A 14,406-nucleotide genomic window follows, 5' to 3' on the forward strand; every position below is an offset into this window, starting at 1 on the left:
CCAGTGCCTTGATCTTGGATTTCTTAGACTATAAAATAATGAGAAATAAATTTTTGCTGTATATAAGCCACCCAATCTACAGGATTTTGTTATAGCAGTCTAAATGGACTAAGACATGATCCAAAAAAAAAGGACTAAACAAAAAACCCAAGTAGAGCCTATAGGGTAGTATCAAGCAGTCTAAAACATATATAATTAAAAGGAAGCAGGGGTACAAAAAAAAAAAAAACCTTAAAGGAAAAATGGCCAAAAAAAATTCCAAGTTGGCCAAAGCCTATAAACCCAAAGATCCAAGAAGATCAACATAATCCAAGAAAAATAAAATTAAACCAAGGCCAAACATTATTAAAATGCTGAAAGCTGGTAATAAAGAAATCTTAAAAGTAGCCAGTGATGGGGGTGGGGGGAATTACTTACAGAGAAAGAAGATAAGATTACAGCAGACAGTGTCTCAGAGATGTCACCTCAGAAACTAATCAAGCAAGAAAACAATGGAGTGACCCTTTGAAAGTGCTGAAAGAAACTTTCAACTTGCATTTCTATACCCAGTAAAATATTTTTCAAAAATGAGGGTATTTTAAACAAAGAGATTTTAATATACTATTTTAAATATTATTTAAAATAATATTTATTTTAAATATTGAACTATTTTAATATTTTACAAGACTATTTTAAATAAAGAAAAGTTGAGAGAACCCATTACCAGCAGCCATTCACTATAAGGAATGCTAATGGGGTTCATCAGGCAGAAATAAAATGATAACCACAGAAATTTATGGTTCTATACAAAGGATGAAGAGCACCAGTTGTGGCAAACATGGCAAAATATAAGTCATTTTTTTCTCATTTTAAGATTGATTCATTAAACACTTGCTTATTACAGCAAAAATGACAGTAACATCCTGAGATTTTTATCAGATGTAGAAGTAAGAAAGTAGCATAACAATGGCACAAAGGATAAGGGAATGCTCAGTCGTGTCAGACTCTTTGAGCCCCCATGGACTGTAGCCTGTCACGTTCCTCTGTTCATGGGATTCTCCAGGCAAGAATACTAGAGTAAGTTGCTATGCCCTCCTCCAGGGGATCTTCCCAACCCAGGGGATCAAACCCAGGTCTCCTGCGTTGCAGGCCATCTGAGCCACCAGGGAAGCCCATCACTATCTTTTTAAGCAAAAAGTATTTTTACCTAATCATTATAAATATGAACTCTAATTCTAACCATCTGTCCACTCCCATCCTATGTAGGAAACATGCCAGCAGCAGATTCACACCAGTTTGTAACTTTACCTAAAGTTGGAGGTAATTATTATCAGCTGGTCGATTTTATTTCAACAAAAAAATATATCATAAACTAAATTATTTTAAAAGTGTATTACAAAAAGGCAACAGATGCAAGAAAAGTCACTATATGTTCATGATTTAATATTTACATCACATCTAATAATCACTGGGCGTCAAGCTTGACCATTTTAGCTCTTTCTTGTCAATACAAAGATTAATGCAGGCTGTTCACATGCTGACATTGAGGTCTATTAAAAGAACTCTTCTTATTGATTGCTTTCTTGACTCATTCCTGCTGGGCCTTCTTTGAACTTTACATTAAAAAAACATAGCCTCATTTGAATTATTTTTTAATTTAATAAGTAAATAAATGGAAGTCAAGATCTACCAAGGAAGATCTTATTCCTGAGATGGTACCAGGTTTTAACAGGTGAGAAAGAGTTATCAAATTCTGTTTGACCCTTTCTTTAGAAATTATACCAATCCCACATTATCTCTTTGAGGCAGGTCTTACTATTATCTCTTCTGTGCAGATAAGCAAATGGAGGCACATAGCTGTCAAGTCATTTACCCGGAGGCTACCCAGCTAGGAATGAGAACTGTTACCCTTGATAACTCCCGGTCCTGTTGCATGATGAAGATTCAGAAAGCATCCACAAGGACATAAAGGAGAATTGCTGAGTGGGCAGAGATGTTCAGAACTGAAATACGACTTCAGAACCATGAAAATCAACTGGGAAAAAAGCTAGAATCAATGCAGCAGGTATTGGTTTCAAATAACCACAACTAGAGAATAATAGTTCACACTATGTCAGAGTTTTATATCAGTATAAAATGAATGTGCTAAGTCAATTAATTTGAAAAAAGGAGCTCATTAAAAAGAGTAACAGAGGAGAGTAATAGAACACCTGCTTGCCTGCAGTATTTAATTTCAAAGTTAATATTACATCATTTATATAACTTTAATATTTAATTATCACATTAGTAGTAGACACTTGCAGTTTATTATAAAAACAGAGTAATTTCAAAATATGTTGACTAGGGAGTTGCCTAGCTGTCCAGTGGTTAGGACTCAGCACTTTTGGTCCAGTGGTGACGACTCAGTGCTTTCACTGCTGGGGCCTCCCCTGGTCAGGGAACTAAGATCGCACAGAAGAAAGAAAGAAAGATAAAGAGAGAAAAAAAGAATAAATCTTGGTTTAAAATACAGATACACATATATAGAGAGAAATTAGACAATCAGATTAATCAGATGCTAAGTATTATTCCTGCCACATGTTTCAATTTGTAAGGTGCTAATAATAATGTACAATAAGATATAATTTAATTATTCGTATTTAAAATTAATAAGTAATACATAATCAAAGATTATTTGCAGAGATGAGAATTAAGAATTCTGTTTAAATAGTAAATCATCAAAATGTTGATTCTACAGAAACTTCTACATTAAAATTCCTTTGTAGAACATGTCATAAAAAATTAACTTCAGAAAACATTTAATTTTCATGGTCTAGTTTCAATTAAAATTAACCTTCAGATATGGAAAGTATGCTTTACCAAGTTATTTACAATGCTTTCAAACAATATTTAGCATATACATTCACTTAGTTCATCAGCAGATGTAGCGGGGAAATACATAAAATACAGAACTCTGATAAACTCGGAAGATGGATGAAAACTTGTGCAAATCAGGTTAAAGTACACAGTACGGGTTACAAGTGACCACGAGTTTTAAGCTTAAGGGAATTCTCTGAGACCTTGAATTAGCGATTAGATTCCCCACAGCGACCTGGATAACTCGATACTTCTTAAGTGAATTCTAATACTCCTATTTCATTCGGCTTTCACTTTTTTTCTCCTATTTAATAATTCTTTATTTCGGGCTCCCTGATGTTTGGCTTATTTGCAAATGTTTGTCGAACAAAAAATCTAGCCTTCATTTTCTGTAAAACAAGTAGAGAATCCGAGTTTGCCAAAACAAAACAAAAAACGTTTGCCGAAGGCTGAAAGATAAGAAAGACCCAGGGAGCTCAAGTGAGAGGAAGGCAAGTGTCTCCGGCGGAAACAGCTGGGTCTGCTGCCTCCGCCCGGCTGCCCGCTCCCCACGCACCCCAAGCCGGGGGCCCGCGCGGAAATACTGGCGACCTCTGGGGTCGAAGGCGGCGCTGGAGGAAGCCGCTGTAAACCCGCTCTGCGGCCCCCAACATACACAGCACCGCGGGCCAGCGGGAGAATGCCCACCAGCAATGCGGCGGCCGAGAGGACGCCTGCACGACCCGGAAGTGCGGTGGCCGCCGCCGGAAGTGCCGCCTGGGCCCTGGGCTCTCGGCCCTTGCCCGCGTCCTACCCCGGCCGGCAGAGACGCACACTGCCAGGCGGCTCACGCACCTGTTTTCGCGGCGCTGGTCTCTCTGCCGTCGGAGACCTGGGACCTGCTGGCGGGGTGGTCGGGAGCGAAGCGGCGGGCGGACAGTAGTCCGGGAGCTTCTGAGTCCCAAGGTCCAGCGCCGCGGCCGGGGCGTCCTGACCCAGCTACCGGAGGCGCCGGGGGAGGGGCCGGCTCCACTCGCCCCGCGGGCTCCCGCCTCTTCCCGCTGGCGGTCAACTCACCGGAGCGGGTGCCCGGCGCATCTTTTACAAAAGGAGACAAGTGCGCCCCACCGGGCGCCTCGACTCGCATGGACTTTGCCGTCCAGTTGTCGCCTCCCCCAAAACTCATCTCCCCGCCCTGACCACCGCGCCCTGGCTTAGGACCACCCACGGAGGTTCGGCGCGCTCTTGCAGCCCCCGGCGCGCTTTCGTCCGTCACTGAGGCTTCCCAAACCCACCTCCTTGCCTTAGTATCATCCTTTTTCTCTACCGTTTTCTAGATATAATCTTGAACCTTCCACATGACAGAGTCAAACATGGATGTCTTGTGCGAATTACTGATCAAGTTATCCTAACTTTAACTCACTTTCTATTTTTTGTTAATTCGGGGACAATTGTTTTGCAGTGCTGTGTTGGTTTCTGCCATACATCAACATGAATCAGTCACAGGTATGCATGTATCTTCTGGGTCCTGAACATCCCCCCATCTTCCTCCCCATCCTTCCCGTCTAGGTTGTCACAGAGCAGTGGGTTGAGCTCCCTGTGTCACACAGAAAATTCCCTCTTGCTATCTATTTTACATATGGTAATTATGTATTTTCAGTTAATTCTCTCAGTTCTTCCTACCCTCACCTTTGTCCTTCCCCCAGTCCCCACCATGGTCCTGAGTTGCCTTTAGGTAAAAACCGTTTTCTTCTCAGATGCTTAACAATAGAGATTTTATCCAGCTTCACCTTCTGTGGTTTGTGTCAATATAATGAAAATAAAATTCTGTCAAATGAACTATTAAAAACTGCACACTCACTCTTTCTGTATTGTCCTTGCTTTGAGCTTTAAATTTAGGCTTGCAGGAAACATGGTCTTGAGTAGTAGATTTCCTGCCAGTGTGTTGAATGGAATTAAAAATGGATGCACTCCTATTTATCAAAAAACCCCCACAAAAACAACCAAAAAACTGCTCTGTAGAGTCAGAAGACTAATTTCACAATCCATATGAAACTATTTACTAATGGAGCTTCTATAGGACCTTTAAGACTATAAAATGTTTTTTGAGCTTTGAAAGGGAAAAGTGAAAGGGAAGTCGCTCAGTCCTGTCTGACTCTGCAACCCCATGGTCTGTAGACCACCAGATTCCTCCATCCATGGGATTTTCCAGGCAAGAATACTGGAGTGGGTTGCCATTTCCTCTCCAGGGGATCTTCCGGACTGAGGGATTGAACCCAGATCTCCCACATTGTAGGCAGACACTACAGTCTCAGCCACCAGGGAAGTTTTTGAGCCTTAGGCAAGCTATATTCAAGAGTAAGTAAAGCCTAGCCAAGTCATTTAAATAAAACTAAGTTATGCTTTGATGCTTTTGAACTGTGGTGTTGGAGAAGACTTGAGAGTCCCTTGGACTGCAAGAAGATCCAACCAGTCCATCCTAAAGGAGATCAGTCCTCGGTGTTCATTGGAAGGACTGATGCTGACGCTGAAACTCCAGTACTTTGGCCACCTCATGCGAAGAGTTGATGCCTTGGAAAAGACCCTGATGCTGGGAGGGATTGGGGGCAGGAGGAGAAGGGGACGGCAGAGGATGAGATGGCTGGATGGCATCACCGACTCGATGGGCATGAGTTTGGGTAAACTCTGGGAGTTGGTGATGGACAGTGGGACCTGGCATGCTGCGATTCATGGGGTCGCAAAGAGTCGGACATGACTGAGCGGCTGAACTGAACTGAGCTGCACTGAAGTTATATTTTGGAAGACAGCGAACTAATGTGTGCTCAGTCTCTAAGTTGTGTCTGACTCTTTGTAACCCCAGAGACTGTAACCTGCTAGACTCTTTCCATGGGATATTCTAGGTTGCTCAGTCTCTAAGTTGTGTCTGACTCTTTGTAACCCCAGAGACTGTAACCTGCTAGACTCTTTCCATGGGATATTCTAGGCATGAGTACTGGAGTGGGTTGCCATTTCCTCCTCCAGGGGATCTTCCCAACCCAGGGACGGAACCAGCCTCTCCTCTTGTGTCACCTGCATTGGCAAGTGGATTCTTTACCACCGAGCCACCTGGGAAGCCCTAAAGTCATTATATTAAAGCAATGTTATATTTTGGAAGACTACAGACTAATACTTAGCATCTAAGATTTGGAACTGTAAAGCAGTCCCTTCTAAGAACCACTTTTGTTCACATCTTGTGGTTTGCAAGGATATTACAATATAATGCTAATGTTTGCTTTATGTAAACAGAATACAATATAATGTAAACCTGTTTAGCAGGTTTACATAGATTTCTCTTTTAACAAGATTTTTTTCCTAAAGAAACTCAGCTGTCTCTTTGATAACACTTAAAAGGTTTGAAGCACCTTGAGATTTAAGCTTTTCCAGTAGTCCATTCAGTTGTTCACCACTGTTTCCCTAGCATACATCACAGAAGAGGTCTGCAACAAAAAAGTGGAATATGGGCTGAGAACAGTGCCTTGCCAACCCTCCGCTCCAAAAGAAAGTGCTAACTTGTTCTTCATGTTCAGGGAGTAGGGTAAAATAGCCATATTCTTTCATATGCCTGTGTGGCACCCGTTTCCCCTTGATTATGTTTCCTGAGCAGTAAAAACTATCTGAGAGGTAGAAACTCACATAGTGGTAGCCATTGATCTTTGGCAAAGTTAAAACTAAATAGTAAAACAAGAGGAGCTGTATTTGCCAGGCATTGTTGTAGGAATGCCTTGAAAGAGAAGGAATGACTCCACCTGCCTCTACTAGGAATGAGGTCTGAAAGAAATGTCTGAAGGGAAAAAGAAAATCACTAGGAGTCTTAGTCGACTCAATGGACATAAGTTTGAACAAACTCTAAGAGACAGTGAAGGCAGGGAAGCCTGGGATGCTACAGTCTGCGGGGTCACAAAGTGTGGAACACACCTGAGCAACTGACCAGCAACAGCAAAGGAATCTCAGAGACGTTGTTTGTCACGAACTGAATGTTCCTTTTCCTCCAAAATTCATTGTATTTAATCCCCAATCCCCAGTGTGGTGGTATTTGGAGGTGAGGCCTTTGGGAAATAATTAGGTTATGAGACTAGACCTCTCTGGAATGTGATTATTGCCCTCATAAGAAGACATGGGGGCTGTTTCTTTTTCTACCATTTGAGGATATAACAAGAAGCCAGCCATGTGCAACCCAGAAGAGGACCTTCACCAGAAACCAATGTTTTTGGTGCTTTGATCTCTGATATCCCACCTCCAGAATCACGAGAAATAAATCTTGGCTATTTAAGTCACTCAGTCTATGGTAATTTGTTACAGTAGCCCACACTAAAGACATTCTTATTCATCACCACTAGCACGGAATTACAGTCAGCTAACACCTCTTCTCTACAGGCCTTCAGAATTCGTCCCCACCTACTTTTCCAGCTTTTCTCTACCATTTTCACCAGACGTCAATTCTTCACTTCAGCTATAGGCAAACTACCGTGTTTTCTATCCATCAATCACACATTTCCCCAGCGCCTGTGTCCTTTTTAGGCTGCTCTCTGTGTCTGTAATACCCTGCTCTTTGCCACCTGTCAGAAAACCAATTTATCCAATTTAATCTGCTTCCCTTGAGAAGCTACTTCACACGTTCTCCTCCTCCCCCTAAGAAGTACTCCTCCACTCCCTGCTGAAACTCTGTGGAAGGGTGAGGCGTTCCCATGAGCACAGACCCGCTCCACGCTGACTTTCTGCGCCCTGCTCTCCGGTACACGGGTTATTATTACCACCTGCTCAGTGACTGCTGCATCCTGGATTCCGAACATATTCAAGGCAAGGATGTATTCATCTCTGTATCCCCAGCGCCTGGCACAGTGCTCATATTCTATATTGATAAATGTTTGAAAAGCTTTTTTTTTGAGTATTATTTATTCTCAGGAGAAAAGCAATACGAAATGCGTAGTGTTTTAGATGGTGGAAACATGAGAAGTGTAAAGGGTATGTGGTGCAGGGGTTAGTGTTTCATTTTTATTTCTTGGGTTTTACCTACGTGATTTTATTTCCAAGAAGAAATTGAATGACAAAGTTGGTGGATGAAGGAGCCCTCTAGGCATAACTGAAGCTCCAAGTTCCCCAGCTTAGGTCTGTAAACTGGAGGGAGATCTAATAGCAACTATAGCCACAACAGAAAGCTTGATTGACTCCTACACTCAGTTCCTGCTTTATTCTGTATATGAATTATCTTAGTTCATCTTCCCAACAGTCTTGTGAAGTAGGTTATTATACAAATGAGGCTTTGCTGCCTGCGATGGAATGTTGGAAGGGAACTCTTCATAACACCTTAGGTAAGCACATCATTAGCACTTCTCAAGTAATACTGTTCTGTCTGCGTGTCCTGCTTCAGTTACTTGGCGTTTAGCCTTCTCTGCTCCCTCTGTGGGGATTGAACCTCCAGATCAGAGCACTTATCCCATGGAAGGCTTCCTCGTTTGGGCTCTGCCACTATCTCTAAACCACAGGGTAGAAAGTTATGGTGGGTCTATCATGTTCAGCATAAACTAGGAATAGAGTTTTGGGGAAAATAACCCTGTGTCTAATATAAACAGTTTGGGGCTTTTTTTTTTTTTAATTTCAGGGATCTATAGAACACAAGGAAATTATTCCCAAAATTTCTGGAAAAATACCTATGACTAAAATTGGACCTGCCAAGGGAAAAAATACTTTTATTGAAAAAAATATAAGGATAAGTTTATTAACTATTGCCATAAGACTAAGACTAATTAATATAATAAATCATCAGTCACATCATACAATAAAACAGCCCACTATTTTGGTACTGAATGAATATTAAATGGCATTTTTAAAAAACATGTATAAAAAAGAAGTTAGCAACAATATTTGTGTAATACAATGTAGCAATTCAATATTAATCAATTTGTTAAAAATATAACCACCTCATTAAAGTATAGAATTCTTATAAGAAAATTTTTGTTGTGTTAGAAAAATTAAGTTTTTTTTCAATGTCATATAAGTTGCCTGATTGATGCTAACTTTGGCCAATGATTATCAGCAGTTTTTCCATGACAGATAAAGATAGGGATGAAGATTCTTCAGATATTATAGGAGTTTTGTAAGTCACATTCTTACACTGAGTTTCTGAGTACAGCCTGTTCAAACAACTGCTTTAGATTTACTCTAAAATGGAACTCAACCAATTCAGAGCAACAAATCAATTTGTCCCTCCCTTCTGCATTCTTTCTTTATCTTCAGAGCAAATGTTATGGGACATCTTTGACAGTATGTATGTCAACTTTATACGTCAAGGTCAGTTTCATTGTTTGTGGAAGATAGCAAAGAAGTCAAATGTTCATCAATTAGAAAAATATTGTTACAATATATGTATGTACAAATTAGGCAAAATAACTGAATAGTTTTAATTATATATAAAACTAAGACAGAAGATTTCATTTAGGACATGCATAGTAAGTAAATTTTGTGTATGGTTCTCCTGGGAAAATTAGGGTTAGCAATTTTCCAGACCTACTATCCTCAGACAATCCAAAGAAAACTTATTATCCCTTTAGGAACAATATCTCATTCAGGAAATCTTTCAGTAGACAGAGGCAGCCTCTTGGTGTGCAAATTAGCTTATAGAGACAGTTACTGTCCTAATGCAATAGAGACACATTGACTAGTCAACCACTGTTAAAACTTTTTCCATTTTATAAAAGTTGTGTTCCTAACTTTATAATTAAGGTGTGTATTTGGACTCTCATTCAAAGAGTGAATCTAGAAAAAGAAGGAAATTCACCACCATTATGATTTTAAAAGAAAGCTTGTCTCATTAAGCAAGTGACCAAGTCATTTGTATTGTAATCAAAAATAACTGTAGTTTGACTGCTTAGAACTGGAAACATATCATAAAAGTCATTCTATAGAAATTGTGGTTTGTTACTTAAGTAACCCCATAAAATCTTAATCCATATGATAATATGCTCAATGGTTTTCAGCTGAATGCTAACAGAACTGCTGATGTCAGGAAATCATCTTCTGTACTATGGCCTTGGCTGCTTCCATTAAAAAAAAAAAAGTACCCTTGACTTTACCAGCTGCAGCAGCTAATAACTGTCCAATGAAAGAGAAGCACCCATCCTCCAGCTATGATGTCTGCTTACCAGCTAATGCTAATACACCCCATGGCCAGTCAGCCTCTGCCAGGTTTTTAGCAATGAAAGAACTACCTATTCAGTAATGGAGCTCTTTGACTTTCTTGCATGAAGCAAAGCAACCCTTCCTATCCTCCCTAAAACAAAAAAATTTCTGACAGTAATAAAATTTACTCTCTCTCTTACTAGTGCAAACCTCTCGTTTCTCAAAACAAATAAAAGGGTGCTAAGAGGAGCGTCTCTTCCAGACGTGATGACATCATATAGGAGACACAACTCAGAAGGCACAACTCATTTATGTATTTCATAAATGAAAGACTGTTGACAAAACTAACTCGAATAATTTAGTTATTTGCATGCAGAAATTTTGCAGAGTGAAAATAGCTTCAAAAATCTTCATAAAGCATTTAATTGTGAGAATCCAACTTTAGACGTAAAGGCACTTCCCTTATTTTCCTCTGCTAAATGTTTGCTATTATGGAGACGTGACCATAATTATGTATCACGATTTTCTCCTCTTTTTAGGAGGTAGAATATATAAAGATCTTTCATCAAAATAATTTACTACTACTGTGGCTTAAGTCATGGCTTTAAAGGCATCAAACATCTAAATAAAAAATGAAAATTTCAGTTGATCCAAATGCTTTTAAATATTTTGGTACCACCCATTATCTTTCCTAAAACCCTGCCTCTCCTCTGTGTCTCTACCATATCTCAAAGCTATTGCTATCAAAAACTTTAAGAGAAAAATTTCCACTCACAGCCTTCGCTTCCTGGCTTCTTACTCACGTATCAGCTTGCTGCAGAAACCACTAAAGCTGCACTGATACTGCTCTCACAAGAAGGACAAGTTCCCTTCATTTCCCCCAGACAGTGGCTTTTTGTCTCTTTAGAGAGTTTCTCAACTTCAGTACTATTGATCTCTGTTATTGTTTTTGGACTGGAGAATTATTTGGTGTAGGGAGAATTCTCTTTGGGGATATTTGTCAGCATCCTTAGCCTTGACCCATGAGTTAGTATGAGTGGGCTTGTGCTCAGCCATGTCTGACTCTTTGTGACCCCATGGACTGTACCCCACCAGGCTCCTCTGTTCATGGGATTTTCCAGGCAAATACTGAATTGGGTTGCCATTTCCTCCTCCAGGGGATCTTCCTGACCCAGGGATCAAACCCACGTCTCTTGCATCTCCTGCATTGGCAGGTGGGTTCTTTACCACTGCACCACCTAGGAAGCTACCAAGTGAATATAGTAAGTACATTTTCCTAGTGAGATAAAACAAAACTTGCTAAGCAATGCCCCAGCATTGAAAGAGGATGCTATAAACTCTTAATTTCTAAGTTTTGGATAACTTTTCCTTAAAAGCATGGACCATACTTTATTCGTTTTTCTACCCTCAGTACCTGATGTTCAGTGATATAGATTGCAAATGAATAAATAGATTGATGGGTAAATGAAACTATCTAGGTATCTAAAATTTTCACTTTCAACCAGAAATTTTGGCAAGTTTGAACTTTTGTGATCAGCCTATGTGATTGCTTAAAAAAATTGTTTTAATTTGCTAATTCCAAGTAAGGTAACGTAAAGGGAGATAGTCCCCTTGGCCATGGAATTGTAAGGAAGCTGAAAAAGGAAATTTCCAAAATTAAGTAGAAATTTTTGATTTCACCTCAGATACCTAAATCTTGCCTAAAGTCAGCTTTGTTTATCAAAAAAGCTTTTCTCATCAGAATTATACTATCGAGTTTGGAATTCTTTCAAAATATATGTACTCTTTGAAATGTTTTAGTGTCACTGGTTTCTGGTTTGCAAAGTGCACTAAATTTTTTAGTCATTTATAACTAAGTCATTTATAACTAAGGAGACGAACGGAAAGACTGGGATGTGGAGGTGCATACAAATCAACTGAACTGCTTGCCGATAATGTACAGTCTCTGCGTACCAAAGCTTCCGATTCTTATTTCCAAGATGGGGTCCGGGAATTTGTATTTCAAAATATTATCCTGAGTTGATGTTGCATGGACCACCCCTCAAGAAACATAGCATGTAGCCGAATTTCTAAAGTTAAAAAAAGAATCAGGCAGCCTTATTCGGGAACAACTGTTGAATCTGGTTTTTATTCACTTTTGCTCTTTTATGCAAAAAGGGGTTCAAAGACCATGCTGTAAGGAACCAAATGAAATTCTGGTTTTGGAAACTAAGTATTTCATTAGGAGTTTTCTTCACTATTTCTCCTGCCAGAGGGAGAGTGGTAAGAAAAGAGTCCTCTTTCTCCTGCTGAGAAAATAGTCCCAGCAGGAGGCTAAGTGGTCCCTGCTTCTCCAGCCTCTCCTCACAGGTGCACACCCCTGGCTTGGGGCCTGGGGGGCAGTTCTCAGCCATGCGTCCTAGCATGCCTGCAGGAGATGAGATGAGGCAACCCTCACATGAGCAGCACCTGCTCTTTCATTCTTGGCCCGCAGGTTTAGAGCTATCATCCGAATCAATCATTTATGTCACAATCATTCTCTGCTCGCCAAATTCCTTTGCTCCCACCAGTTAATTCCTAGATGTGTATAACCTGTGAACACAATTTCACACAAGAGGTGTGAGAATGCTTTCTGCCTCCTTTATCAGACACAGGACGCTTCACAATCGTGGGGCACTTGGGAGCATTCAAAGCTTCTACATATTAGTGTTTGATGGTCATCCCGACCTCTGAGATGGACACAGCAGGGATTTTCATTTTCACTTCACAGATGAGGAAACAGCCTCTCAGAGATTAAGTCACACAGTGGAAAACAATAGGCATTTCTCTAGAATAAGGCTGCCCGATCTCATCTTTACTTTAGAAATTCAGCTACATGTGATGTTTCTCAAAGGGTGGCCCATGCAACATCAACTCATGATCTTATTTTGAAATGCAAACTCCTGGACCCCATGTCAGAACTAAAAGACTTGGTGTTCAGAGAATCTACATAATCAGCAAGTAAATTCATTGATTTATAAGCAAATAAATTTAAAAAGCTCAGTACTCTTGACTTATTATGAAGGACTCTTTCTTGCCTCTCCTACTGAAGCCCAGCTTTGCATTTCTGCTCCTTGTTGACTGAATTGTGAAAGCAAGTTTAGGCCCAGATGATGAGTGAGCAGAAACATAAAGCAGCGGTAGTTAATTTTTCATTCACAAAATCTGACGTTCATTAATGTTTCCCACTTGTGCGTTACTTATTTTAATCAGCAGGGAAAGAAAACTTAAAAGTGTTAAAGAGTATAAATAGTACCCTTTATTGCTGAGAGACTAGAGATATACTATTCGTTGCTTCATAAAGTTTTTATGAAATGTCTTTCAAGTCTTGATCTTAGAGTTGATAAGCCATGTTCATTATCTTCATCTAGCACTGATTTCCCATTTCCTTTAGATTATTTCCAGTCCAGTGCTTTTGTGGAAAACACAACTTGTTCAGATCTTTGCTACAAGGTTCCGTAGTGTGTTTGTGAATTCCTAGACTCAAAATTAGAAGGGACTTAAGGAGGTCACTTAGGTGATATCTAAAGGAATATTTCTAGGGTTCTACATATAAAATCAGAGGTGTTGGGGTTGACACAAAGTCTTGTGACCTTTACTAGCACAAACATCTGTTGTATTTTACTCAGAAGGAGTAAGCAAGTAAACAGACTTTCAAATGAAAGCTTGGAATAACTGACAAGGACAACTTAAATTTGCAGGTTCAAAACACTTGAGCAGTTGGAAATTTACTTCTCCAAATAGTGCGTCAGTTTCTAACAACCATTGTCACAAAAAGTAAGAGCCTCCTGAAGTATATCTCAGGAATAAACAAGTGATAAAATTTGGCAGCTTTTGAACTTATGCAGTAACCAGCAAAGATAACACAGGCTTGCATTCATTACATGAATTGCTGAAAAATCATTCTTGTGATTCCAGGGAAATGGTGCCTCTAAGTACTTTTGGTTAATCCTAAACATAATGCTTTTATAAGACTTACTAGATTGGGTTTTAGGGATCATCACTTAGATCATTGAAAGTAATCAAACAGGGAATACATTCATGAAGAGTTGTGGTAGGGAGAGGGAAAATGTAAAAAATGAAAATCTAGGAGTAGATGGGGTCACAAAAGAGCAGTAAAGAGGCCACATCCTCTGTCCACGTGTATACTTATAATATCTAAATATTCATGATAGTAAATCTTTCCTTTGATCTGTCATGGTATTATGCAAAAGCCACCTAAAACACCGAAGAGAGAAACGCATATCAGGAGCAGAACTAGAATTATAAGCAAGGCACTAAGAGGATGTTTCCAAGAGGGCATAGTCTTCTCCTGTTGGATGTAAACATCTCACACAACATCCAACTCAGACAAGGATACCACAACGAAAAGGCCAAACACATGCCTCTCTTGCTAAATGAGTAACTTCGAATTCTTCA

At 39.9% G+C, this 14,406-nt stretch overlaps 1 protein-coding gene across 2 annotated transcripts in view; it reads right to left on the reverse strand.

Moving 5' to 3' along the window:
• RMDN2 (regulator of microtubule dynamics 2) overlaps positions 1-3,971 on the reverse strand; it is a 66,185-nt gene extending 62,214 nt beyond the window's left edge. The window contains exon 1 of one of the 2 annotated variants that reach the window (XM_065927390.1): positions 3,670-3,971. The gene's annotated coding sequence lies outside the window, so the exon portion shown is untranslated. The remainder of the gene's footprint in view (positions 1-3,669) is intronic. The other variant, XM_065927389.1, reaches the window with a different exon arrangement.
• Between the last annotated feature and the right edge of the window lie 10,435 nt (positions 3,972-14,406).

The sequence above is a fragment of the Muntiacus reevesi genome, chromosome 3, assembly GCF_963930625.1.
Source record: "Muntiacus reevesi chromosome 3, mMunRee1.1, whole genome shotgun sequence".
NCBI classification, from domain to species: Eukaryota; Metazoa; Chordata; class Mammalia; order Artiodactyla; family Cervidae; genus Muntiacus; species Muntiacus reevesi.